This window comes from Triticum dicoccoides, chromosome 6A (genome assembly GCF_002162155.2).
Source record: "Triticum dicoccoides isolate Atlit2015 ecotype Zavitan chromosome 6A, WEW_v2.0, whole genome shotgun sequence".
Lineage (NCBI taxonomy): Eukaryota > Viridiplantae > Streptophyta > Magnoliopsida > Poales > Poaceae > Triticum > Triticum dicoccoides.
Window position 1 is genome coordinate 392,647,939 of NC_041390.1, and position 27,519 is coordinate 392,675,457.

Sequence of the window (27,519 nt, forward strand, 5' to 3'; positions counted from 1 at the left end):
GGTGTTGCTAAGTTTGCTTCATTTAATTAGCTATAGACTCAAAATTGTCTTTTCACCTAGGTACATACGCTTAGCACCGTCTCTTCCTTGGGTCACCAAACTAGTCTCTCTCTTCTTGATTAACTTGCCACATCAGACTTTATGCCTAGGAGCAAGTAAAAGTAAGTACAATAGTGCGCTTTACATGGCATTTTTGCATATGTGGAGGAAAGAGAGGCAAGGAAAAAGTGGAGAAGTGGGCTCTCATGCAAGAGCCAGCCTCTACTACATGGTGGAGCATTGGGCGAGGCACCTGTATGGAGGTGGTCAGGAATCAGGAGACTCACGCCGGTCGTAGCGCCGCAGTTAAAATGATAATGGCAAGTCAAATCATGGGGCCCCACCTGTCTAGCAGTAACTCGCTGTCAAATCACACAGCCCTACGTTTGCAGCAGCCTACTCCCTCGTCTTCTCGCGTCTCTGTCGAACCGTCTAGGCGGAACTGCCCCACCTACCGCGCAGGAAAATCCCCGCCCTCGACTTTTAAATACAACTACATCCGCTTAAGAATCCAATGATATACTTTTTGTGACATAGTAACTCATATTTAGTTAATCAAATGGATGACCTAGAACTACGTGCAGGCCCTATAAACCGAGACGCCTAAAAATAAAAAAACCAAGATGGAGAGGGTAGTTCAGCACGTATCTTTTTAGATCAATATAGTCGGGATTCACCAAGGAGCAAAACCAAGTGGTAGGCTGCTCCTGTCGTGTTGGCGTAGCAACTCAAGCAGGGTCAGTCCGCACACGAAATGGCAACACACTTAACAGGACCCCTTTGGCCGACATGTGGCTCATCCACCGTCTTGTTCCACGTGTGATGCACCAAATTACAGTTTGAAGAAGCGGTTGGAATTGAAGGCACCCCGGTCGTAGCGCCACAGTAGTAGAAAATGAGCGATGAGGGGTCAAATCACAAAGCCCCACCTTTCCCGCATTAAGATGGACGAACGAAGCAACCATCATTTCACTCTAGGGCGCAAGAGCATAAAGAAAAGAGAAAACAATGATGTGTGCGGCAGCTACCTAGGGCACCCTAGGGTAGGGGTCTCCACTACAGATCCTTTTTTTGAAAGCGCCTCCACTACAAATCGGCTTCTCCCTCGTCCTCTTGAAGAAAGCCGATGATGAGTGCGGCGGTAGGGTTTGTAGGAGTACTACGGCGTGCGGGGCCACGTCGTAGTAAAAGGGTCCGAGTCGACGCCTTAAATATGTGTGGGCCGCTTGGTTTTACAGGAACGAGGCAGCATTCTGGGTTCGGGGACAAGTGGAGATATAGTACGTACAAACAATTTTGGACATAGGTTCGACCGAAAGGCAATGATGCATGGGCCCTGCATTTTGATATACCGGGGTCGCGTGAAATTTGCTACTCTACTCAAAACTAGTAAGGTACACATGTATTGAACGCATGAGATTTCGAAACAAAACTATGAATAAATACACACTATAGCATGTAAAGCTTTGAGTCATATATGCATGATGTAGATGTTCGTTTAGTTCTTATAGTTCATCTCATTCAAAATCAATTAGTTTTATAAAAATGTTAAGATTCATAGGGTTGTGCATTGTAAATCATAAAGTAAAAAACAAATAATGGCAATTCATTTAGAAAAAAAAACAATTATGATACAGAAGATTCTAGAAGAAAGGAGAAGTGCTTGTGTTTTGAGGTTTGTGCATTATGCTTAAGTTCAACCATGGAGTCTTCTAAATTGTACATGTGGCAGATCTGGTGGAATGTTGATGATATCCAACGGCCAGTAGTGCTCGGATTTGCCTATCTATGTACTATCGGGTTAGCTTCATCCAGCGACCATCTTGCAAAGTTATTGGCACACTATATAGTTCTTGTGCCATAGTTGCATGTTTTGGGAAAAAGCTACTAGTGGGTTGTACTATCTATTTAGGAATAGAAGATGTATACATGGAAGTTGTAGGGAAAGAGATGACATGGAGCATCTCAATTACTATGAGTAGGGATTGGAAAAGAGATGTCATTTGGTTCACATCATAGGAACTTTTCTATTGAATCTAGAGATGACATGTATCTCAATTCCTGTGAGGAGGGATTAGAAAAGAGATGTAATTTGGTTCATATCATAGGAACTTTTCTATTGAATATACGCTACTGATTATTTTCCTTTGAAATTAGGGGAGTATAGGAATCCATTCATACGAACCAAGTGGCTCTAAAGCTATAGAAATGATATCATGTTTATTTCCTTTGAAATGTGGAGTATATGAATCTATTCCTATGAACCAATTGGCTCTAAAGGAAAAAATCCTATAAAAATCATATCATATAGAGTTCCTATGATATTCCTCGACACTAAAGGATGCTTGAAATTGCTGCGGGTGATACGATGGTCTTTCTTTGTAGACTCCTCACCCATCTTTATAGTTACCTCTTGAAGATGAATGAAATGATATATACATGGTATTCTACATGTGCAATTTGGTACACGAAAACTTGGTAAAAGTTTGCGAGGTTCGAATTTTCAATAAAGCTATATGCACTGCATTTCGGAAAGGAGGGAGCATACGACAGTTGCTAACACTCACGTGGAAGATTTGTGTGTAGGAGGAGTGGATGTTCTGTTAAATGACATGGCAAAACTGACACTGTCGGATGCCGATCTAACCGTTCTTACGGCGTTCGTCAGGAAAAGGCTTGTGGCGAACGGTTGTCGGATAATGATTTACGGACACATGCATTGCATTGATACATGCCCCCCTCTCTCTCACGCACACGCACCCTCACGAGTCACGACTCTCACGAGTCCTCTCGTAGACTCGCACGTCGCACCCACCGTCTATCTGCAGGTAGACGTCACACACATATGTGCTCTTCACACCCTACCCTCAGAACTTCTAAAAAACAAAAGACGGCGCGCACATTTTATTTTAGCTCACACGTCACACACTTATACTATTACTCTTGCGGCGAATGTTCGTTGGGCATAGTATATTATACTCTCACGAAGAGAAGCGGCGCACGCACGCACTAGTTCTCTCACACCCACTCGCGGGTACACGTAGGAGCGCATTTTTTTGAAGCTGGTACAACAAAATCACTCCACTATATATAAAAGCAGGAGCCTTAGCGCTTGCTTTACTAGGGTTCCTCTCATTCACTCTCTCATGCTCTACAGATCTAAGCAACACATAGGTGGCCACACTCTCTCTCAGCTCACGGCTGGTCACAAATCCGGCCGGACAACCTTGACTGGGGCAGGGGTGTAGGTGCATCGTTCACGCTGTCATCGGCGACGAGGGAGGAGACCAACGGCTGCCCACGCATCCCGATCGGTGGCCGTGCCATTCTCTCCGAGAGAGCGCCGGCTCGGGAGGGCCTCCGACCCCTTCTTCCTCCTTGCGGTATTGTGGCCAAGATGCGGCCTCCCGACACCGTCTTTGCCACATGCCGACAACCCTCAGGTATATATTCCTTCGAAACCTGCCTTGCTCTACTGCCCCAGCTCCCTTCGTGTGGATCCTTTTCTACTTCCGTCCGCTGTTCCAAAGACACCTGGACTTCTACTATTATTGGAAGTAAAGCTAGTCCATACAGTCGACTCAAAGCGTTGGTTCAAACAGGGAAGAAAGTGGGAAAGCTGTAGCATGAATCTAGGACTTGGTTCTAAGAGGAAACGGGGGAAAGTAGTAATATCTATCACTGTTTAAATAACCGTATTTCATATTTGCGCAAACAGGGATGTCTGTCTCCATATCGTTTCAGAATGTCTGTCTTCGTATCGTTTCTATCCGCGCAATCAAAAGCACACACCTCAGTTTTAGTACAACTGCGCAAAATGAGATGGCTATCCCTCGTTGTCATCGTCTAACCTCCCGTCTTCAAGGTATCCCTACATTGGTAGTAACTAAGGTAGAATGACCAACGCAATCTAAAAGAAGCTGATTCGTACATTTTACTTCCTGATTGTAGTGCAGGGACGAGCGAAAACAACTGCATCCTAGTCCGAAATGCACTTTCTACCAATTCATCCATGGACCGAGGACTAGCTGGCACGGCTGCACGGCGGTTTTTTGGACAGGTGCGCGGACAAGAGGCATTGTGGTCTGCTTATTTCTGCAAATAGCGGGGCTTCAATTTAGTGGAATGCACAAGCATTTCAGCTGGTCAGTACACTGCATGGTTCAATTCAACATTCCAGCTGAGACCACAATTATAATTGGTTATTCTGGAATGAGAGAACCTAACCCTGAAGAGTGAAATGATGGTTGCTTCGTCCGTCAAACTTAGACTGCCGGGAGGTGAGGTTTTGTGATACGACGGCTCGTTACTGCCGCGCTACGATCGGGGTGACTCTCCGCCTGCATACTGCCTTCTAATTTGGTGGATGGCATTTGGGCCCGCGTGCTGCATGGCCCGCATGTCGGTGAACAAAAGTATAACGGCATTCAGTAGAGGGAGACGTTTCAATGACTTAGGAGGAGCCAGAAGTGGTAGAGTGTCTCCACTTTACTAGTAATAATAGTTTCTCTGGGCCCAAGACAAAACAGCCCATCCACACTAGTAAATAGTAAAATCAATTCAAAAGCCCATATATTTACTGAATGAGAGGCGCTACCCACACCCAGTACACTGCCCCCCCCAAAAAAAACCTAGATGCTCTTCTTCCTCCTCGCTCCCACCCACCTCACGTCAGCTCACTCCACTCGTACACCCAAATTCCTCACCTCACTCCTACAGAAAACCCTAGCTCCCCTTCTTCCTCACTCCTACAGAAAACCCCCAGCTCCCCTTCTTCTTCGCTCGCACTACAACTAGGCTCGTCATTCGTTACTCTGCTCAAATCCGTGAGCGCGACGCGACGCCCTCGAGGAAAATGGAGTCGGCTGACCCCAGCACCAAGAAGATGAGGCTCCCGCCAGCGGCGACGCCTGTTGTAGATCCCGCACCCGGCAGCGCGGGGAGAAGCGGCGACCCCGCCCCCACCGGATCCCAGGAACCCGTAGAATATCGGGTGGACCGCATCAACGATCTCCCGGACGCCGTCCTTGGGGAGATCATCTCGCTTCTCCCCACCAAGGATTGCTGCCACACCAAAGTCCTCTCAATTCGGTGGCGCCCTCTATGGCACGCCGTGCCCCTTATTCTCGACTGTCGTCAGCTATCTCTCTTCAATGATTTAGAAATCCCCAGAGCCATCATTTCCTCCCACCAGGGCTCCGTTCAAAGCCTTTGCATCCTGTCATGCTACTGGAGCAAGCATACCATGCCCTGCACGGTGGACGCCTGGCTGAAATCCCCTGAATTCACAGAACTACAGCTGCTTGAGTTCTACTATTCCCCTGGAAATCACATACCACATACCGAACGCCATGAACTTGTGCCCTCAGCACCGATGTCCATCTCGCAGTTTTCGTCCTCTCTCCACACCACCACCTTTGCGCTGTGCTACCTACCAGACAATCTGGTACTAAACCTTCGACTCCCATTTCTCAAGAAACTTTCACTTGTGCGGGTTCGTATATCGGAGGCCTCATTGCACAGCATCATTACTCCAGTTGCCCTGCGCTGGAGTGCTTGGTGCTTGTTACTGAAAAAGGCTTTCGCCCAGCTTTATATTATAAAGCAATTTCCCAAGCCAAACATCCAACAAGGTTCAAACACACACACACACACGCACATGTCTAGCACAGACAAGCAGTCAAAGGGTTAATGTTGAGGGCACAGCTCAACAGCTTGGTGCTTGTTTTCACAGTTAGAATCAGTTGTCTCCAAATAAAGTCGCCTAACCTTGTAAGAACTGGAATTTCTTTTGACGGAAGGCAGCTCATCATCCAAGATGCCCCTTCACTTCAAAGGTTGATCCTTGATTCTAGTTATTCACCGTTGCAAATAACCGTTCTCTCTGTGCCTAAATTGGAGACCTTGGGTGTAATACATGATCTCTGTGCTCATTTCAATATGGTGTTTGGCTCCACGGTTCTTCAGGTACTTTATATTATCATCTACACTTGTAACCATAAGCTGCATTTTAAATTTCTGCGCATAATTTATATATCATCTTGGAGTACACATTTTGTACTAATATTATGTTCTATGCTCAATGAAGAGTTTCTCCATGGATGGCCTATCAATGGTGCTGGATTCTGTCAAGATCTTATATATCCAAATGAATAGTTTTGATCTGAACAAGATTATTGGCTTGCTGCAGTGCTTTCCATGTCTGGAGAAGTTGTATATAAAGGTGATAATTTCATGCACATTGGAAGCCCGCATATCTAGAATTAACCATTCAGCTATTGCTCTTTCGACACTCTTCTTTTAGACCTTAACTGTTTTCAATCTTCATGTCTATTTAGGCAACAGGACGGGGTAAGAAAGTTATAACCAATCGGTGGATTCGTAAGCATCGGGATTTTCTCACTTCTCATGAGATTCGATTGAAGACAATAACGCTAGAACGATATGTAGCCAACCGTGCAAACACAAAATTTGTCACATTCTTCTTGCTGAATGCGAGGTTACTATTGTCCATCAGACTTAAGTTTATCAACACCATGGTTTTGACGGATGGGTATGTCGAAGAGCAAAAAAAGGAGTTTCAGGTGGGCAAAAGAGCTTCTAAACGTGCTAGGCTTCTATTTACAACATATTGTGGTCATAATCTAGTAAATTTTACGACCCAGGATGTTCATTCTATGGACCTGAACGATCCATTTGACTGTGACTGCCGAAAACAGTGCTGGAGTTAGATGTTGTTGCCCTTTTCAATCTGGTTTTTTTTTGTAAACCTGATGAACAATTAACCCTCGTGCTTTTGTACAGTTTGTAAGCTGGAGTTAGATGTTCCTGCCCTTTTCAACTCGGCTGTGACTGTCATATTTTCTTTGAAACAAGGAAAATGGCTTGCCATTCGTTTAATTTAGAGTGAAATATTGTAACAAATCTCAGCCAAGGGAAATAACATCACTCTCGCCGGCTGCTTGAGCTCACTGTGCATTACAGAAGCCAAGTGATTAGCCCCCACCAGCACCCACAAACTTATTTCGAACTAGCACATCAAATGGGTTGTAAATTTTCATAGGAAAGGCTGCATGACCATGACAGATTTGGATTCTGACATTTGGGACCCGTGAGGAAATAGCCTATCCAAGGTGGTGTCGACTTACTAGCGAGTCAACAAACGATTCTGCCTACCAGCCATTGGATTGACATCCAACATCTGTCGTGTATCTTCTATCTCTTGTCTTCTTCTTCCTCCAGCCGCCCAAACCAAACCACCCCGTCGGCTCCGCCTGCTCCCGCCTCCCATGGCTGGCTGCGCCCCGCCGCCCTACCGTACGTACCCTCCAATGTTGGCCACTACCTCCCTCTATTCCCCCACACGTCCTGTTATTCTCCGGCGACATCAGCCCCAACACGCACCCGCGCCTGAACCAGTCAACCCTCGTACTCCCCTCCACCTGCGACTGGACCGACGCATCTTCAACGGCTCATGTTCGTTCCGTCCGAGGCCTCGCCGTCGTCCTCCGCCTTGCGGCCTTGGTTCGCTCGCCATGCGCGGTGCGCCGCCCTCTTGCGTTGTCAATGTCGTCAACAACCGAGAGGAACAAGGAGATGACTGTACGTGGAGAGGATGATAGTAGGGACCCACCAGCGTCATGGTAGTACGCAAGTAAGTGCCTCTATAGTACAAGCCCAAAAATATGGTTCCTCCTAATGGTTGGACATCTGGGGCTCACGCCATTGTCAACGTAGTCAATAAACGAGAGAATTACACTACGAGCGGCTGACACCTGGGACCCAGCAAGTCGCGCAGTTTTTTTTGAGGAACAAGCAATTGTTATTTATACTAGTTTTAGCGATGGATCAGGGTAACAACGGGGTTGTGCGGGGGCTGTGGCCCGTCTAGCCAGGGTTTTATTTATGTTTACCACATCATGAGCCCAGTTGTGTTTTTTTTCTTGCTGAAAATGGCTAGCCCAGTTCTTTTTTTAAGAAATACCCAAACAAGGCCTACTTGCTTTATCGGCCCTGCTGGGCTGCAAATCTATCAAGACGAGGAGAGTTTCATTCGGTTTGCCTAGAAATGGGCTGTACATTTTTAAAACACATCAAACCAGGAATTAGTTTCAATTTTTTTTCATTACAAGATCTTAAATTCCATTGATTTTTATGCGTGGACAATTATTTGGATTATATATATATATATTATTTTTCAAAATACTTTGAATGTGAATCTATATTTCTGGATTAAAAACAGTTGACCGCACCGAAATATGCAAAATCTTGTATACTTTTTAATCGTGGCCACAATATGGGGTGTAATGCGAACAAAAAGAAGATGGGCTCCAAAAAAATTCTTAAGAATTAGCAAATGGGTTGTACATTATTAGAAATAATGGCAGATGGGTTGTATGCTGTTTTCCACAGATTTGAGGCTGACTTGTGCGCCTACTACAGGTTGACGCGTATGCTTTCATAAAAAAAGGTTGATGCACACCAACGCCCCATCAACAGTCAACACACGATAGCAGTGACTATTGGATGTCCATCCAACGGCTGTCGTGCTTCTTCAATCTCTGCTCTTCATGCTCCGGCCGCTCAAACAAGCACCGGCGGGACTGCCTGCTCCCTCCTCCCGCAGCCGGCTATGCTGCCGCGCAGGCCTCACGGCCCCACCATACTCCCACCACTGGCCTAGCCATCCCTCTACTCACCCACACATGTTGTTATTCTCCGGCGATGGCAGACGAACCAGTAAACCCTCGTACTCCTCCGCGTGGGAAACAACTGCCGAGTATTCCCTGGCTCCGTGTCATTCCCTTCCTAGGCCTCGCCGTCATCCACCGCCCTGGTGCTCTCGGTGCGGCCTGGTCAACGTGGTCAATGAACGACATCCATCGGAAGTGGACTGTACGTGGAGAGGCTGATAGCTGGGTCCACGGCCGCACACAAGGAAATGCCTCCTTATTACGTGCAAAATAATGATTCCTCCACCTGACAGCTAGGACCCACAGGAAGGGCCTCTGTATTTCACGAAAAAATGTTCCCCCCGCTGACAGGTCGGACCCACCAGCTATATCTTCGCACGCAAGGAAGTGCCTCCTTATTACGCCCAAAAAAATGAATACCCCCCTGCTAGCTGGGACCCACCATATTGTTGGGCTGACTTGTGGGCCTACTAAGTTGACGGGGACAGAGGGGTTTGTCAACTTAGTCAATACTCCAATGACTGTATGATGTCCATCCAACGGCCATAGTGCTTCTTCAACCTCTGGTCTTCTTGCTCCAGCCGCCCAAAGCAGCACCAGTCGTGCCGCCTGCTCCTGCCTCCCATGGTCGACTGTGCTACCGCGGAGGCCTCACCGCCCCATACTACTCCCACCACTGGCCAGGCCATCCCTCCACTCACCCACACCCCATATTATTTTGCGGCGACAGCAGCCTCACACCGCAGCCAAACCAGTGAACGCTCGTACTCCTCTCCGCGTGGGCATCCACTGCCGCGTCTTGCCCGGCTCTGTGTTGTCCCCTTCCTAGGCCTCGCTGTCATCCACCGTCGTGGTGCTCTCGACGCGGCGTGGTTAATGTGGTCAACGACCGACTTCCATCGAAAGAGTACTGTATGTGGAGAGGCTAACAGCTAGGTCCACGGCAGCCGCAAGGATGTGCCTCCTTATTACGCGGAAAATAATTATTCCTCCACCTGACAGCGGGGACCCACCGAACGGGCCACCAGTATTTTCCGAAAAAATCGTTTCCCCCTGACTGTTGGGACCCACCGGACGGGCCACCGTATTTCACGAAAAAAACATCCCCCCGCTGTCAGCTCGGACCCACCGGAAGTGCCTCCTTATTACACACAAAAAAATGAATACTCCCCCGGCTAGCTGGGACCCACCTTGGTGGGAGGCTGACTTGTGGGCCTACTAAGTTGACAGGGATGAAGGGCTTTGTCAACTTACTCAATATGAATGATTCTAGCTCCAGTGACCGTACGATGTTCATCCAATGTCCGTAGTGCTTCTTCAACCTCTGGTCTTCTTGCTCCAGCCGCTCAAAGCAGCGCCGGTCATGTCGCATGCTCCTTCCTCCCGTGGCCGGCTGTGCTGCCGTAGAGGCCTCACCGCCCCCTACTATTCCCACCGCTGGCCAGGCCCTGCGGTGACGGCAGCCTCACACCGCAGCCGAACTAGTGAACCCTCGTACTCCTCTCCACACGGGCTTCCACTGCCGCATCTTCCCTGGCTCCATTTCGTCCCCTTCCTAGGCCTGGCCGTGGTGCTCTCCGCGCGGCGTGGTCAACATGGTCAAGGAACGACTTCCATCGAAAGTGTACTGTACGTGGAGAGGTTGACAGCTGGGTCCACGGCCACAACCCAGTTTTCTTGTGATTTGCCAAGTAAGTCGCTTCGTCAAGCCTGTTGGGCTGTAAATCTTTCAAGACGAGGAGAGCTTTCATTCGGCTGGCCGAGAAAATGGCCCATCGGTAATGAGAAATGGGATGTACATTTTTAAAACACATCAAACCGGCAATTAGTTTCAAATATCTTTTTTTCATTTCAAGATTTTAAATTACATTAATTTTTATACATGGAGAATTTGTTGGATTTTATATTGATATACATTTATTTTTAAAATCAGTTTGAATGTGAGTCAAAATTTCGGGATTAAAAACAGTTCGGACCGCACCGAAATATGCAAAATTTCGTATAATTTTTTAACCGTGGCCACAATATGGGCTGTAATGCTAACAAAAAGAATATGGGCTCCAAAAAAACCTTAAGAATTAGCAAATGGGCTGTAAATTATTAGAAATAATGGCAGATGGGTTGTATGCTATTTTCCACAGATTTGAGGCTTTCCTAAAAAAGGTTGAAGGACAGGCACTGACTGTTGGATGTCCATCCAACGGCCATCGTGCTTCTTCAATCTCTGCTCTTCCTGCTCCAGCCGCTCAAACAAGTGCCGGCGGGACTGCCTGCTCCATCCTCCCCGCGGCCGGCTGTGCTGCCGCGCAGGCCTCACCGCCCCACCGTACTCCCATCACTGGCCTAGCCATCCCTCTACTCACCCACACCTGCTATTATTCTCCAGCGACGGCAGACAAACCAGTAAACCCTTGTACAGTCGTACTCCCTTCCGCGTGGGAAACAACTGCCGAGTCTTCCCTGCCTCCGTGTCGTCCCCTTCCTAGGCCTCGCCATCGTCCACCGCCGTGGTGCTCTCGGCGTGGCGTGGTCAATGTGGTCAACGACCGACTTCCATCAGAAGAGTACTGTGCGTGGAGACGCTGACAGCTGGGTCCACAGCCGCAGCAAGGAAGTGCCTCCTTATTACGCGCAAAATAATTATTCCACCACCTGACAGCGGGGACCCACCGGACGGGCCACCATATTTCGCGAAAAAAACATTTCCCCCTGACTGCTGGGACCCACCAGCTACACCTTCGCACGCAAGGAAGTGCGTCCGGGCAAAAAAACAAAACGATTCGCCCCCCTGACTGCTGGGACCCACCAGCTACATCTTTGCATGCAAGGAAGTGCCTGACAGTCGGGACCCACCTGGTCGAAGCGTACATAGTGTTGTCATTCTCGTCGCGAACGTGTACGTACATATATACTGGTGGATGTAGAGGCGCGCACGTGTCATAGTAGAGGCGGCACGTAGCATGTACACGTACGTACAACGGCCAGGGTGCAAGAATGAAAATACGGCCACATATGTGTACATACGGGCGGGGTCTCGAATGCCTACTCGCGCATACGTACGGCGAGGGCTCGTTGACATGGCTGGGTCGGAACAGAGAAACAACGTCGTCGTCGTGTTCATGGGGAGGCAACGGAATGCGTCATGTTCATGGGGAGGCAACGGAATGCATCATGTTCATCGGGAGGCAACGAAACGCGTGGGAGCCAACCGGCTGGGTCGGAACGGAATGTGTGGTCATGTTCATCAGGAGGGCTTGGACGGAACATGCGATGGAAACGAGGCCTGGCGTACTGCAGAACAAAGGAAACGGCCTTGTGTTCGACCGGCCACATTCGAAACGGGATCCTATTAATCGGGAGGGGTCTGGTGTACCGCAAAACGGACGAAACGGACCTCCTATGGTCGAAATGGGGGTCCTGTTGATCGGGAGGGGTGTGGCGTACTGCAAAACGGACGAAACGGACCTCCTACGGTCGAAACGGGGGTCCTGTTGATCGGGAGGGGTGTGGCGTACCGCAAAACGGACGAAACGGACCTCCTACGGTCGAAACGGGGGTCCTGTTCATCGGGAGGGGTGTGGCGTACCGCAAAACGTGACTCCACGGATACTGTTCATCTCCACCGTCGACCTCCGCCAGCCTCCATGGGCTACCTCGACCTCCTCCAGCCTCCACGGGCTCCTGTTCATCCAGCCTCCACCGGGCGCTACTCCACCGGCTATTGTTCAACCACCCCTCCACGGGCACCCCTCCACCGTCTACTGTTCATCCATCCCTCCACACCACGGGGTCCTATTCAACCACCCCTCCACGGGCACCCCTCCACCTCTACTGTTCATCCAGCTCTCCACACCACGGTGTCCTATCCATCCAGAGGCAACGCCACCACTCACTGTTCCTCCAGCCCCCCAAACGCTCAATGTTCATCCAATTGATCGGCTTCAGTTAGCAGCAGTAGCGAAGGAATCGCTCGATCGGGTTCAATTAACATCCATCTATCGATCGCTCGGGTTCAGTAACGCGTAGGCTGTAGTGCAATCACTCGGGTTCAGTTAGAGCCCAACGCCTCGCTCGGGTTCAGTTAGAGCCAACACCTCACACACACGCGCGTACGTGTACGAGAGAAACGCGCATCGCTCGGCCCCTGACCTCCCACCGTAACCGGAAACTCCCCGAAATTTTCCTCGCCCTCTTTTCTACCACGGTTTTTTTGTCATGGACGGCCCAAAGAATGTCATGCAGCTGCGTCTCCGGCCCACCCAGGATGAAAATCCCATTTTCTGTCATGATTTTTTGTCATAGAAGTATGAGCCCACCACATCTATGATGATACCAGGTTTTGTCACAATTATCGTCATAGAAGTGTCATATGTATGACAGAAAAAAAATTCGTTCAGCCCAAAATGTCACGGATGTGTATTTTTTTGTAGTGGGTGCCGTGGTGTTTGAAGTTCATCCCCATTTCTTGCATGGGACATAAGCATCAACCCATGGTGACATATATGATTTTACAACCCATTTTGATGCACCGGAGCATGTCATGTAGTTTAATTTTGAATTGTGCACCTGAAAAGCCTAGAAAACAAAGTTAATGTATAAAAATGTCCAAACAAACTCTGAATAATTCCAATTTTTTTGATGACACACCTATAGTTGCATGTTCACTGCAGATAAAAGTTTTAGCAATTCAAACACCCTCCTTTGCCGCTATGACCCCATTATGTAATTCAAACCAAGACAAAAAATCAAGTAGATCGCACACATTTAATTATCACCAACCGTGTGAGATGCAGCACAAAAATCTTGGAGCACCGTAAGAGTATAGTACACATATGGCTTACGCGAGACGGTGCGTCGGCTACAGTCCGCAGCTGACGTGTCAAGAACACTAGCTCGCTCCCCAAATATCATTTCACTGTTCAATCGTCACCGGTGAAAGATGGGGACTTGGACCCGCTTCGTCAGGGCAACTCCGGCGGCCCACTCCGACGAAAGCGTGGCCGCAGCCGCCAGGCGCGTGCTAACAAGGTTCATGAGCGTGATACGTCTTCGTCGTTTCTATTTTTCCAAACACTTTTGCCCTTGTTTTGGACTCTAACTTGCATGATTTGAATGGAACTGACCCGGACTGACGTTGTTTTCAGCAGAATTACCATGGAGTTATTTATGTGCAAAAGATAAAGTCCAGGGGCCCACCACCTATTCACGGGGGTGGGGGCACGCCCCCTAACTTGTGGGCCCCCTGGACCTCCTCCGACCTCAACTCCAACTCTATATAGTTGGTTTCGGGGAGAGAAAAAATCAGAGAGAAGAACTCATCACGTTTTACGACACGGAGCTACCGCCAAGCCCTAAAACCTCTCGGGAGGGCTGATTTGGAGTCCGTTTGGGGCTCTAGAGAGGGGAATCCATCGCCATCGTCATCATCAACCATCCTCCATCACCAATTTCATGATGCTCACCGCCGTGCGTGAGTAATTCCATCGTAGGCTTGCTGGACGGTGATGGGTTGGATGAGATCTATCACGTAATCGAGTTTGTTTTGTTAGGGTTTGATCCCTAGTATCCACTATGTTCTAAGATTGATGTTGCTATGACTTTGCTATGCTTAATGCTTGCCACTAGGGCCCGAGTGCCATGATTTCAGATCTGAACCTATTATGTTTTCATCAATATATGAGAGTTCTTGATCCTATATTGCAAGTCTATAGTCACCTATTATGTGTTATGATCCGTTAACCCCGAAGTGACAATAATTGGGATACTTACCGGTGATGACCGTAGTTTGAGGAGTTCATGTATTCACTATGTGTCAATGCTTTGTTCTAGTACTCTATTAAAAGGAGGCCTTAATATCCCTTAGTTTCCAATAGGACCCCGCTGCCACGGGAGGGTAGGACAAAAGATGTCATGCAAGTTCTTTTCCATAAGCACGTATGACTATATTCGGAATACATGCCTACATTACATTGATGAACTGGAGCTAGTTCTGTGTCACCCTAGGTTATGATTGTTACATGATGAACCGCATCCGGCATAATTCTCCATCACCGATCCATTGCCTACAAGCTTTCCATATATTGTTCTTCGCTTATTTACTTTTCCGTTGCTATTGCTATCATCACTAAAAAATACCAAAAACATTACTTTTACTATTGTTACCTTTTGCTACTATTACCACTACTATCATATTACTTTGCTACTAAATACTTTGCTGCAGATATTAAGTTTCAAGGTGTGGTTGAATTGACAACTCAGCTGCTAATACTTGAGAATATTCTTTGGCTCCCCTTGTGTTGAATCAATAAATTTGGGTTGAATACTCTACACTCGAAAATTGTTGCGATCGCCTATACTTGTGGGTTATCAAGGCTATTTTCTGGCGCCATTGTCGGGGAGCATAGCTCTATTCTTTGAGTCACTTGGGATTTATATCTTCCTATCATTATGAAGAACTTGAAAGATCCAAGAACTAAGATTTATCCCTCAACTACGAGGGGAGGTAAGGAACTGCCATCTAGCTCCGCACTAGATTCACCTTCTGTTTTGAGTAAGCTTACAACACCTAAACCTGCTTCTGCTATTCGTTCTGATATGTCGCATGGTATTGATGATGCCACTTCTGCTATACATGATACTTACGATGAAACTACTTCTATGCTTGATACTACTGTGCCACTTGGTGAATTTCTTGATGAAGAACTTGCTAGGGTTAGAGAGATTGAAAATATTGAATCTGATAATATTGATGAAAGTGATGATGAAGACTTGCCTGTTATTCCTAAGGGTTATGTTTTTGATAAAGAAGCATCTTTTGCTATTTTAGCTTGCAAAGATAGATACGAACTCAAGAGGTTATTAGCTAAATGGAAGCAGCAATCTCTTAATGCTAGAATGAAACCTGACCCTGCTTTTGCTACTTCAGCTATCTGTGTTACTAATAAGGATTATGAATTCTATGTTGATCCTGGTATAATTAGTTTGGTTGAATCTGATCCTTTTCATGGCTATGAATTTGAAACTGTTGTGGCACATCTTACTAAATTAAATGATATAGCCACCCTGTTCACTACTGATGAGAGAACTCGCTACTTTTATATCCTTAAAATATTTCTGTTCTCATTAAAGGGTGATGCTAAGATATGGTTTAATTCTCTTGATCTGGTTGTGTGCGTAGTCCCCAGGATATGATTTATTACTTCTCTGCTAAATATTTCCCTGCTCATAAGAAACAGGCTACCTTAAGGGATATATATAATTTTGTGCAAATTGAAGAAGAGAGTCTCCCACAAGCTTGGGGGAGGCTTCTCAAGTTACTCAATGCTTTGCCTGATCATCCTCTTAAGAAAAATGAAATACTTGATATCTTTTATAATGGAGTAACCTATGCCTCCAGAGATTACCTGGATAGTTGTGCTGGTTCTGTTTTCAGGGAAAGAACACCGGATGAAGCTGAAATTCTATTGAATAATATGTTGACAAATGAAAATAATTGGACACCTCCGGGGCCAATTCCTGGGCTATTCCTAAACCAACTCCGAAGAAGAGGGGTATTCTATTTCTCAGTCCTGAAGATATGCAAGAGGCAAAGAAATCTATGAAAGAAAAAGGTATTAAAGCTGAAGATGTTAAGAATTTACCTCCTATTGAAGAAATACATGGTCTTAATTTGCCGCTTGTTGAAGAAACATATGATCTTAATCCTTTACCTATTGAAGAAACTCATGGTCTTGATAACTCGACACAGGTAGTAAAGGTAAATTCTCTCTATAGATATGATAAAGCTGAAATCCCATTTACTAAGTTTGCTAGCCCATGCTTAGATGAGTTTGATAAATTTATGGCTAAGCAAGAAGATTTTAATGCTTATTTTGGTAGACAATTGAAATACAATTCAAATATGCTTGAACACTTGGGTGATTATATGGCTAATGTCAAAGGTGAACTTAAAATTATTAGCAAGCATGCTTCTATGGTTACCACTCAAGTAGAACAAGTACTTAAAGCTCAAAATGATTTTCTCAATGAATTGAATAGTAAGGATAATGATAATGCTGTTAGAGTTATGACTAGAGGTGGTAAAATGACTCAGGAACCTCTGTATCCTGAAGGCCACCCTAAGAGAATTGAGCAAGATTCTCAGAGAAATAATGTGGATGCACCTAGTCCTTCTAATAGGAAGAAAAAGGAAAATAATAGGACTTTGCATGCTTCTAGTGATCCTATTGTTGAAACACCTGAGAATCCAAATGATATTTCTATTTCTGATGCTGAAACACAATCTGGTAATGAACCTGAAACTAGTAATAATGTTAATGATAATCTTCATGATGATGCTTAACCTAGTAATGATAATGATATAGAAATTGAACCCGCTGTTGATCTTGATGACCCACAATCAAAGAATCAACGTTATGATAAGAAAGACTTTGTTGCTAGGAAACACGGTAAAGAAAGAGAACCATGGGTTCAGAAACCCATGCCTTTTCCTCCCAAACCATCCAAGAAAAAGTATGATGAGGATTTTGAGCGCTTTGCTGAAATGATTAGACCTATCTTTCTGCGTATGCGATTAACTGATATGCTCAAAATGAATCCTTATGCTAAGTATATGAAAGATATTGTTACTAATAAAAGAAAGATACCGGAAGCTGAAATTTCCACCATGCTTGCTAATGATACTCTTAAGGGTGGAATACCTAAGGAACTAGGAGATCCAGGAGTACCCACTATACCATGCTCCATTAAAAGAAACTTTGTTAAAACCGCTTTATGTGATCTTGGAGGCGGTGTTAGTGTTATGCCTCTCTCTTTATATCGTAGACTTGATTTGAATAAGTTGACACCTACTGAAATATCTTTGCAAATGGCTGATAAATCAACTCCTATACCTGTCGGTATTTGAGGATGTGCCTGTTGTAGTTGCAAATGTTACTATTTTAATTGACTTTGTTATTCTTGATATTCCCGAGGACGATAGTATGTCTATTATCCTTGGATGACCCTTTTTGAATACTGCAGGGGCTGTTATTGATTGCACTAAAGGAAATGTCACTTTTCATGTTAATGGTAATGAGCATACGTTACACTTTCCGAGGAAACAACCTCAAGTCCACAGTATCAATTCTATTGGAAAAATTCCATCGATTATTTTTGGAGGTTTTGAATTTCCTCTTCCTACTGTCAAGAGGTAATATGATATTCTTATTATTGGGGATGTGCATATCCCCGTTGAGGTAACATAGTGTTATTCGAAATTTCTCTGGTTTCATGTTATTCGGAATGAGTTCGTTAACAAGACTTGATCAACCTTGTTAGTGGATTCCTTTTGATGAGCATGAGATGGATGAAACTAGAAGGCACAACCTTATGTACCCCACTTTTACTTTCTGTTATTTATATTAAATAAAATAAAAATAGTATTTTCTGTCTATTATCTGAATTATCCATGCAATATAAAAATACCCCGAAAATAAAAGTTCTCCAAATGCCCTGAAATTTAAATATGATTTTTTCTGGAATATTTGAGAATATTTGGCACTGAGAACACAACAGGAGGAGCTGGCACCTGGCCACGAGGGTCAGGGGCATGCCCCCTGCCTCGTGGGCCCACGGTGGCCCTCCTCCACTTATCCTTGCACCCACACACTCCTTCTTCCTCCCCCAAACACGAATATCCAGTTCATACCCGAGTCCAGGCTCGTTTTGCTGCCATTTTTGATCTCCTTACTGAAAGCACCTCTCACAAAACTGCTTGGGGAGATTGTTCCTTGGTATGTGACTCCTCCATTGTCCAATTAGTTTTTGTTCTAGTGCTTTATTCATTGCAAATTTATACTAGTTAGGTGACCCTGTTCTTGAGCTTGCATGTCAAATTTATATGGTCAAAAGTAGTTTTGATGCATGATATAGGCTCTAGGCACTTGTAGGAGTAGTTGTTATCAATATTATTGAGTTTGGTTTACTTTTATTTTGAAGTTACTAAACATTTCAGAAAATTTTTAGAGGAAGAAATATGCTTAGGAAAATGTTAAAAGGTGGTTCTTCAAGGAAGCAAGGACCCAGGCTTGCAATGTGTGATGCTGATGAAGAGCCACCAAGAGACGCTCGAGTGTGTCCTTGTGAGTGGCCTTCTGAAAACTTTATGGATCGAGCGGGAATTAAGGAAGAATTTAACGCATATTTGTGTAATGCTGATCTTGTGAGCTTCGATGAAGAGAAGTGCAGCCAGTATCATTATCTCACTGGTTCCTTTGTGAGGAGGTTTGAATTTTCATCTTCACGTAATTCTCCAACTGTCCTGTTTTATCTTTATGAAAATTCATACACTATCGACATAGAGGATTTTACCACTGCTTGCAAACTTCCACAACAGGGTAGTATCAGGGATCCTCGTGAATCTGAATTTAGAGATTTTCTTGCTAGTATAACTGTGGGAGAATCTAGAGATATAACACAAGCCACTATATGGAGCATTCACTTTCCTGCTATACATTATTTTGCTCTCTTCATAGGTAGATGCATTAATGGTAAAGATGAGGCATGCCACATGTGTGTCCCTGACCTCAGTATTCTTAGGAGTGCTTGTTAGGAGATAAATCTTATAATTTGGGAGCCATTGTTGCACGTAGGTTGCATCTTAATAGATTTAATGGAGATTTCTTTGGTGGAATTTATGCAACCCGCATACCTAATTTTCTTGGTATAGCCATACGCGAAGATGATATTGAATTACCCCCTGCTTACCTAGACTTTAATGCTATGGTTCACCACCAGTTTGTCGAGAGGAATGAATCACCTCTCCAGTATCGACTAATCTTTGACAAACGACGTGCTGTCCATATTACTCTCCCTCCTCCTGCCTTCTTTGATTATCAGGCAAAAGGAAGATATGTTATTACCAGAGAGGAGGCAGATGAGTACGATAGGAGGGTGGAGGCCGCTCGTCGCCACGCTGCAGCTCAGGAGGCGATAGCCGCTTCATCTCAGTACGACCCCAACTTTTACTATGGATATCCGCTAGGCCAGCCATGGCCATAGACCAACTTAGGACAAAAGCCTATGCTTGGGGGAGTACGTATTTATCACCGACATTACATGTGGTGACATTGGAGTATCTAGGTGACATTAGGGTTTTGGTTGATGTGTGTCTTAAGGTGTTATTTTAGTATGAACTCTAGGGCTGTTTGTGACACTTATAGGAATAGCCCAATAGATCGATCAAAAAGAATAACTTTGAGGTGGTTTCATACCCTACAATAATCTCTTTGTTTGTTCTCCGCTATTAGTGACTCTTTGTTGCACGTTGTGGGATTGTTATATGATCTAATTATGTTATGATTGTTGAGAGAACTTGCACTAGTGAGAGTATGAACCCTAGGCCTTGTTTCTAAGCATTGCAATACCGTTTCCGCTGACTTTTACTACTAGTTACCTTGCTGTTTTTATATTTTCAGATTACAAAAACCTATATCTACCATCCATATTGCACTTGTATCACCATCTCTTCACTGAAGTAGTGCACCTATACAATTTACCATTGTATTGGGTGTGTTGGGGACACAAGAGACTCTTTGTTATTTGGTTGCAGGGTTGCTTGAGAGAGACCATCTTCATCCTACGCCTCCCACAGATTGATAAACCTTAGGTCATCCACTTGAGGTAAATTTGCTATTGTCCTACAAAACTCTATGCTTGGAGGCCCAATGCGAGTCTACAAGAAGAAGGTTGCGTAGTAGACATCAAGCTCTTTTCTGGTGTCGTTGCCGGGGAGGTTAGTGCTTGAAGGTATATCTTTAGATCTTGCAATCGAATCTTTTAGTTTCTTGTTTTATCAATAGTTTTGTATATAAAAGAAAACTACAAAAAAATGGAATTGAGGTTGCCTCATATGCTTAATCTTTTTAATGTTTTTTTGTGAAAATAAGGATTCTGATAATTGTGACAAAGTGTTAGAAGAAGAATGCATTAAAATGTTTGGCATAGAATCTTTGTATGATGAGCATGATTGCAATGTTATTAGTATCAATTCTTTGAATATCCATGGTGCTAATAATATGCGAAGCCACAAGCTTGGGGATGCTATGTTTGATGAATATGATATTTTTAGTCCCCCATGTTTTGATGAGAATATTTATTATGATGATAGCATATGCCTCCTATTTATGATAATTATATTGATGAAAGTGTGTTTGTAAGAGAATCAACTCTAGGTATTAATGATCCCGCTATTTTGGAGGGTATTGAATCTTTTCACAATATTGATAAAAATGGATTTGAAGAGGTCATGACTTTACTTAGTGATGAATGCATTATTTCGAAAGAGATTTCAATTGATTATGAGAGCAAAGTTGGTATCTATTCTGATTATTGTGATGACATGTATGATATAAAGAATAATTATATTGATACGTCTCTGTCGTATCTATAATTTTTGATTGTTTCATGCCAATATTATACAAGTTTTACATACTTTTGGCAACTTTTTATATGATTTATTGTACTAACCTATTTATCCAGTGCCAAGTGCCAGTTCATGTTTTCTGCATGTTTTTTGTATCGCAGAGTATCAATATCAAACGAAGTCCAAATGCAATAAAATTTCATGGATAGTTATTTTGGAATATATGTGATTTTCGGGAGTTGGAATCACCACAAACGGAGGCCTTTGGTGGGCACAACCCACCAAGGCGCGCTAGAGGAGCCAGGCGTGCCGTGATGGGTTGTGCTCATCTCGTACGTCAGTTGGACCTCTACTTCGGGCGCAAGCAAGCTTATATCCAAATAAAATCTTATTAAAATCTCAGCGCAATCGGAGTTACGGATCTCCGGGAATATAAGAAATGATTTTTGGCCAGATCTAGGAACACGAAGTAGAAGAGACCAGAGAGGGAGATCCAATCTCGGAGGGGCTCCCGCCCCTTCACTGCCAAGGAGACCAATGACCAGAGGGGGAACTCTCCTCCCATCTAGGGAGGAAACCAAGGAAGAAGAATAATGAGGGGGGCTCTCTCCCCCTCGCTTACGGTGGCGCTGGAGTGCCACCGGGGCAATGATCGAGACGGCAATCTACATCAACAATCTTGCTACCGACAACACCAACTCCCCCCCTCTATGTAGAGGTGTAACACCTCTTCTCCCCACAGTAATCTCTACTTAAACATGGTGCTCAACTCCATATATTATTTCCCAATGATCTATGGTTATCCTATGATGGTTGAGTAAATCCGTTTTGTCTTATGGGTTAATTGTGATCTTGGTTGGTATGATTGTATATTTTATTTATGGTGTTGTCTGGTGTCTACTACACAACCTTCTTCTTGTAGACGTTGTTGGGCCTCCAAGTGCCGAGGTTTGTAGGACAGTAGAAAATTTCCCTCAAGTGGATGACCTAGGGTTTATCAATCCATGGGAGGCATAGGATGAAGATGGTCTCTCTCAAACAACCCTGCAACCAAATAACAAAGAGTCTCTTGTGTCCCCAACACACCCAATACAATGGTAAATTGTATAGGTGCACTAGTTCGGCGAAGAGATGGTGATACAAGTGCAATATGGGTGGTAGATATAGGTTTTTGTAATCTGAAAATATAAAAACAGCAAGGTAACTAATGATAAAAGTGAGCGGAAATGGTATTGCAATGTGTTGAAACATGGCCTAGGGTTCATACTTTCACTAGTGCAAGTTCTCTCAGCAATAATAACATAATTGGATCATATAACAATCCCTCAACATGCAACAAAGAGTCACTCCAAAGTCACTAATAGAGGAGAACAAACGAAGAGATTATTGTAGGTTACGAAACAACCTCAAAGTTATTCGTTCTGATCAATCTATTGAAGAGTCCGTAGTAAAATAACATGAAGCTATTCTTTCCGTTCAATCTATCCTAGAGTTCATACTAGAATAACACCTTAAGACACAAATCAACCAAAACTCTAATGTCACCTAGATACTCCAATGTCTCACCTCAAGTATCCGTGGGTATGATTATACGATATGCATCACACAATCTCAGATTCATCTATTCAACCAACACAAAGAACTTCAAAGAGTGCCCCAATGTTTCTACCGAAGAGTCAAGACGAAAACGTGTGCCAACCCCTATGCATAAGTTCATGAGGTCACGAAACTCGCAAGTTGATCACCAAAACATACATCAAGTGGATCACGTGATATCCCATTGTCACCACAGATAAGCACATGCAAGACATACATCAAGTGTTCTCAAATCCTTAAAGACTCAATCCGATAAGATAACTTCGAAGGGAAAACTCAATCCAGTACAAGAGAGTAGAGGGGGAGAAACATCATAAGATCCAACTATAATAGCAAAGCTCGCGATACATCAAGATCATTCTGAATCAAGAACACGAGAGAGAGAGAGAGAGATCAAACACATAGCTACTGGTACATACCCTCAGCCCCGAGGGTGAACTACTCCCTCCTCATCATGGAAAGCGCCGGGAGGATGAAGATGGCCACCAGAGAGGTATTCCGCCCTCCGACAGGGTGCTGGAACAGGTCTAGATTGGTTTTTGCTGGCTATAGAGGCTTGCGGCGATGGAACTCCCGAGCTAGGTTTCTTTGTGGAAGTTTGGGTATATATAAGAGGTGTTGGAGTCGGGAACAAGTCAGGGGGGTCCCCGAGGCAGCCACGAGGTAGGGGGGCGCGCCCCCACCCTCGTGGGTGCCTCCGGACTCTTCTGGCCCGTTTCCGATACTCCGTGGGCTTCTTCTGGTCCAAAAATGATCTCCATGAAATTTCAAGTCAATTGGACTCCGTTTGGTTTTCCTTTTCTGCGATACTCAAAAACAAGGGAAAAAACAGAAACTGGCACTGGGCTCTAGGTTAATAGGTTAGTCCCAAAAATCATATAAAATAGCATATAAATGCATATAAAACATCCAAGGTTGATAATATAGTAGCATGGAACAATAAAAATTTATAGATACGTTGGAGACGTATCAAGCATCCCCAAGCTTAATTCCTGCTCTTCCTCGAGTAGGTAAATGATAAAAACAGAATTTTTGATGTGGAATGCTACCTAACATATTTATTTATGTAATCCTCTTTATTGTGGCAAGAATATTCAGATCCATAATATTCAAGACAAAAGTTTAATATTGACATAAAAATAATAATACTTCAAGCATACTAACTAGGCAGTCATGTCTTCTCAAAATAACATGGCCAAAGAAAGCTTATCCCTACAAAATCATATAGTTTGGCTATGCTTCATTTTCATCACACAAAAATGCTCCCGTCATGCACAACCTCGATGACAAGCCAAGTAATTGTTTCATACTTTAGTAATCTCAATCTTTTTTTGACTTTCACGCAATACATGAGCGTGAGCCATGGACATAGCACTATGGGTGGAATAGAATATAATGATTGGGGTTGTGTGGAGAAGACAAAAAAAGAGAAAGTATCACATTTACGCGGCTAATCAACGAGCTATGGAGATGCCCATCAATTGATGTCAATGCGAGGAGTAGGGATTGCCATGCAACGGATGCACTAGAACTATAAATGTATGGAAGCTCAACAAAAATAAACTAAGTGGGTGTGCATCCAACTTGCTTGCTCACGAAGACCTAGGGCATTTGAGGAAGCCCATTGTTGGAATATACAAGCCAAGTTCTATAATGAAAAATTCCCACTTAGTATATGAAAGTGACAACATAAGGGAATCTATATCATGAAGATCATGGTGCTACTTTGAAGCACAAGTGTGGAACAAAAAAGGATAGTAGCATTGTCCCCTTTTATTTCTTTTTTTATTTGGCCTTTCTTTTTTTCTCTTTTGTCGGCCTTTTTTCTTTTTTTCAAGACAATGCTCTATTAATGATGATCATCACACTTCTATTTATTTACAACTCAAAGATTACAACTCGATACTAGAACAAAGTGTGACTCTATTTGAATGCCTCCGGCGGTGTACTGGGATGGGAAATTAATCAAGAGTGACATGTATGATAAATTATGCATGGTGTCTTTTCCACAAATACGATGTCAACTAGATGATCATGCAAGGCAATATGACAATGATGATGTGTGTCATGATGAACGGAACGGTGGAAAGTTGCATGGCAATATATCTCAGAATGACTGTGGAAATGCCATAATAGGTAGGTATGGTGGCTGTTTTGAGGAAGATATAAGGAGGTTTATGTGTGATAGAGGGTATCATATCACGGGGTTTGGATGCACCGGCGAAGTTTGCACCAACTCTTGAGGTGAGAAAGGGCAATGCACGGTACCGAAGAGGCTAGCAATGATGGAAGAGTGAGAGTGCGTATAATCCATGGACTCAACATTAGTCATAAAGGACTCACATACTTATTGCAAAAATCTACAAGTCATCAATAACCAAGCACTACGCGCATGCTCCTAGGGGGATAGATTGGTAGGAAAATACCATCGCTCGTCCCCGACCGCCGCTCATAAGGATGAGAATCAAAGAGCACCTCATGTTTCAAAATTGTTACACAACGGTTACCATACGTGCATGCTACGGGACTTGCAAACCTCAACACAAGTATTTCTCAAATTAACAATTACTCAACTAGCACGACTCTAATATTACCATCTTCATATCACAAAACAATTATCAAGTATCAAATTTCTCATAGTATTCAATGCACTCTATATGAAAGTTTTTATTATACCCATCTTGGATGCCCATCATATTAGGACTAGTTTCATAACCAAAGCAAAATACCATACTGTTTAGATACTCTCAAAATGATATAAGTGAAGCATGAGAGTTCATCTATTTCTTCAAAATAGAACCACCGTCGTGCTCTTAAAAGATATAAGTGAAGCGCTAGAGCAAATGACAAACTACTCCGAAAGATATAAGTGAAGATCAATGAGTAGTCGAATAATTATGCAACTATGTGAAGACTCTCTAACATTTAAGAATTTAAGATGTTGGTATTTTATTCAAACAGCAAGCAAAACAAAAGAAAATAAAATGACGCTCCAAGCAAAACACATATCATGTGGTGAATAAAAATATAGCCTCAAGTAAAGTTACCGATGAACGAAGACGAAGGAGGGGATGACATCCGGGTCATACCCAAGCTTAGGCTCTTGGTTGTCCTTGAATATTACCTTGGGGTGCCTTGGGAATCCTCAAGCTTAGGCTCTTGCCACTCCTTATTCCATTGTCCATCAAATCTTTACCCAAAACTTGAAAACTTCACAACACAAAACTTAACAGAAAACTCGTAAGCTCCGTTAGTATAAGAAAAATAAATCACCACTTAGGTACTGTTGTGAACTCATTCTAAATTCATATTGGTGTAATATATACTGTATTCCAACTTCTCTATGGTTCATACCCTCCGACACTACTCATAGATTCATCAAAATAAGGAAACAACACAATGAAAACAGAATCTGTCAAAAACAGAATAGTCTGTAGTAATCTATATCATTCGAATACTTATGTCACTCCAAATATTCTGAAATAAATTGGTGGACCTGAGGAATTTGTCTATTAATCATCTGCAAAACGAATCAACCTAAACTCACTCTCCAGTACAAAATGGCAGCTAATCTCACGAGCGCAAAAATTTCTGTTTTTTACAGCAAGATCGCAAAGACTTCAGCCAAGTATTCCCAAAGTTTCTACTTGGCACAAACACTAACTAAAAGATAAACCACATCTAAACAGAGGCTAGATTAATTAATTATTACTAAACAGGAGCAAAAAGCAAAGAACAAAAATAAAAATTGGGTTGCCTCCCAACAAGCGCTATCGTTTAACGCCCCTAGCTAGGCATGATTATTTCAATGATGCTCACATAAAAGATAAGAATTGAAACATAAAGAGAGCATCACGAAGAATATGACTAGCACATTTAAGTCTAACCCACTTCCTATAGATAGGGATTTTGTGAAAAAACAACTTACGGGAACAATAATCAACTAGCGTAGGAAGGCAAAAGAAGCATAACTTCAGAACTTTAAGCACATAGAGAGGAAACTTGATATTATTGCAATTCCTACAAGTATATGTTTGATATGTCTCCAACGTATATATAATTTGGGTACGTGAATCTTCGGGTATGTGATTTTTAGGAAGATTATGATCCGGGAGACTTGGACCCTACGTCAAGAAAGAAAAGAGGAGGCCACGAGGTAGAGGGGCGCGCCCACCCAAACCAGGCGCGCCCTCCACCCTCGTGGGCCCCCTGTTGCTCCACCGACGTACTCCTTCCTCCTATATATACCTACGTACCCCCAAACGATCAGATACGGAGCCAAAAACCTAATTCCACTGCCGCAACTTTTTGTATCCACGAGATCCCATCTTGGGGCCTGTTCCGGAGCTCTGCCGGAGGGGGCATCGATCACGGAGGGCTTCTACATCAACACCATAGCCCCTCCGATGAAGTGTGAGTAGTTTACCTCAGACCTACGGGTCCATAGTTAGTAGCTAGATGGCTTCTTCTATCTTTTTGGATCTCAATACAATGTTCTCCCCCTCTCTTGTGGAGAACTATTCGATGTAATATTCTTTTTGCGGTGTGTTTGTTGAGACTGATGAATTATGGGTTTATGATCAAGTCTATCTATGGATAATATTTGAATCTTCTCTGAATTCTTTTATGTATGATTGGTTATCTTTGCAAGTCTCTTCGAATTATCAGTTTGGTTTGGCCTACTAGATTGATCTCTCTTGCAATGGGAGAAGTTCTTAGCTTTGGGTTCAATCTTGCGGTGTCCTTTCCCGGTGACAGTAAGGGCAGCAAGGCACGTATTGTATTGTT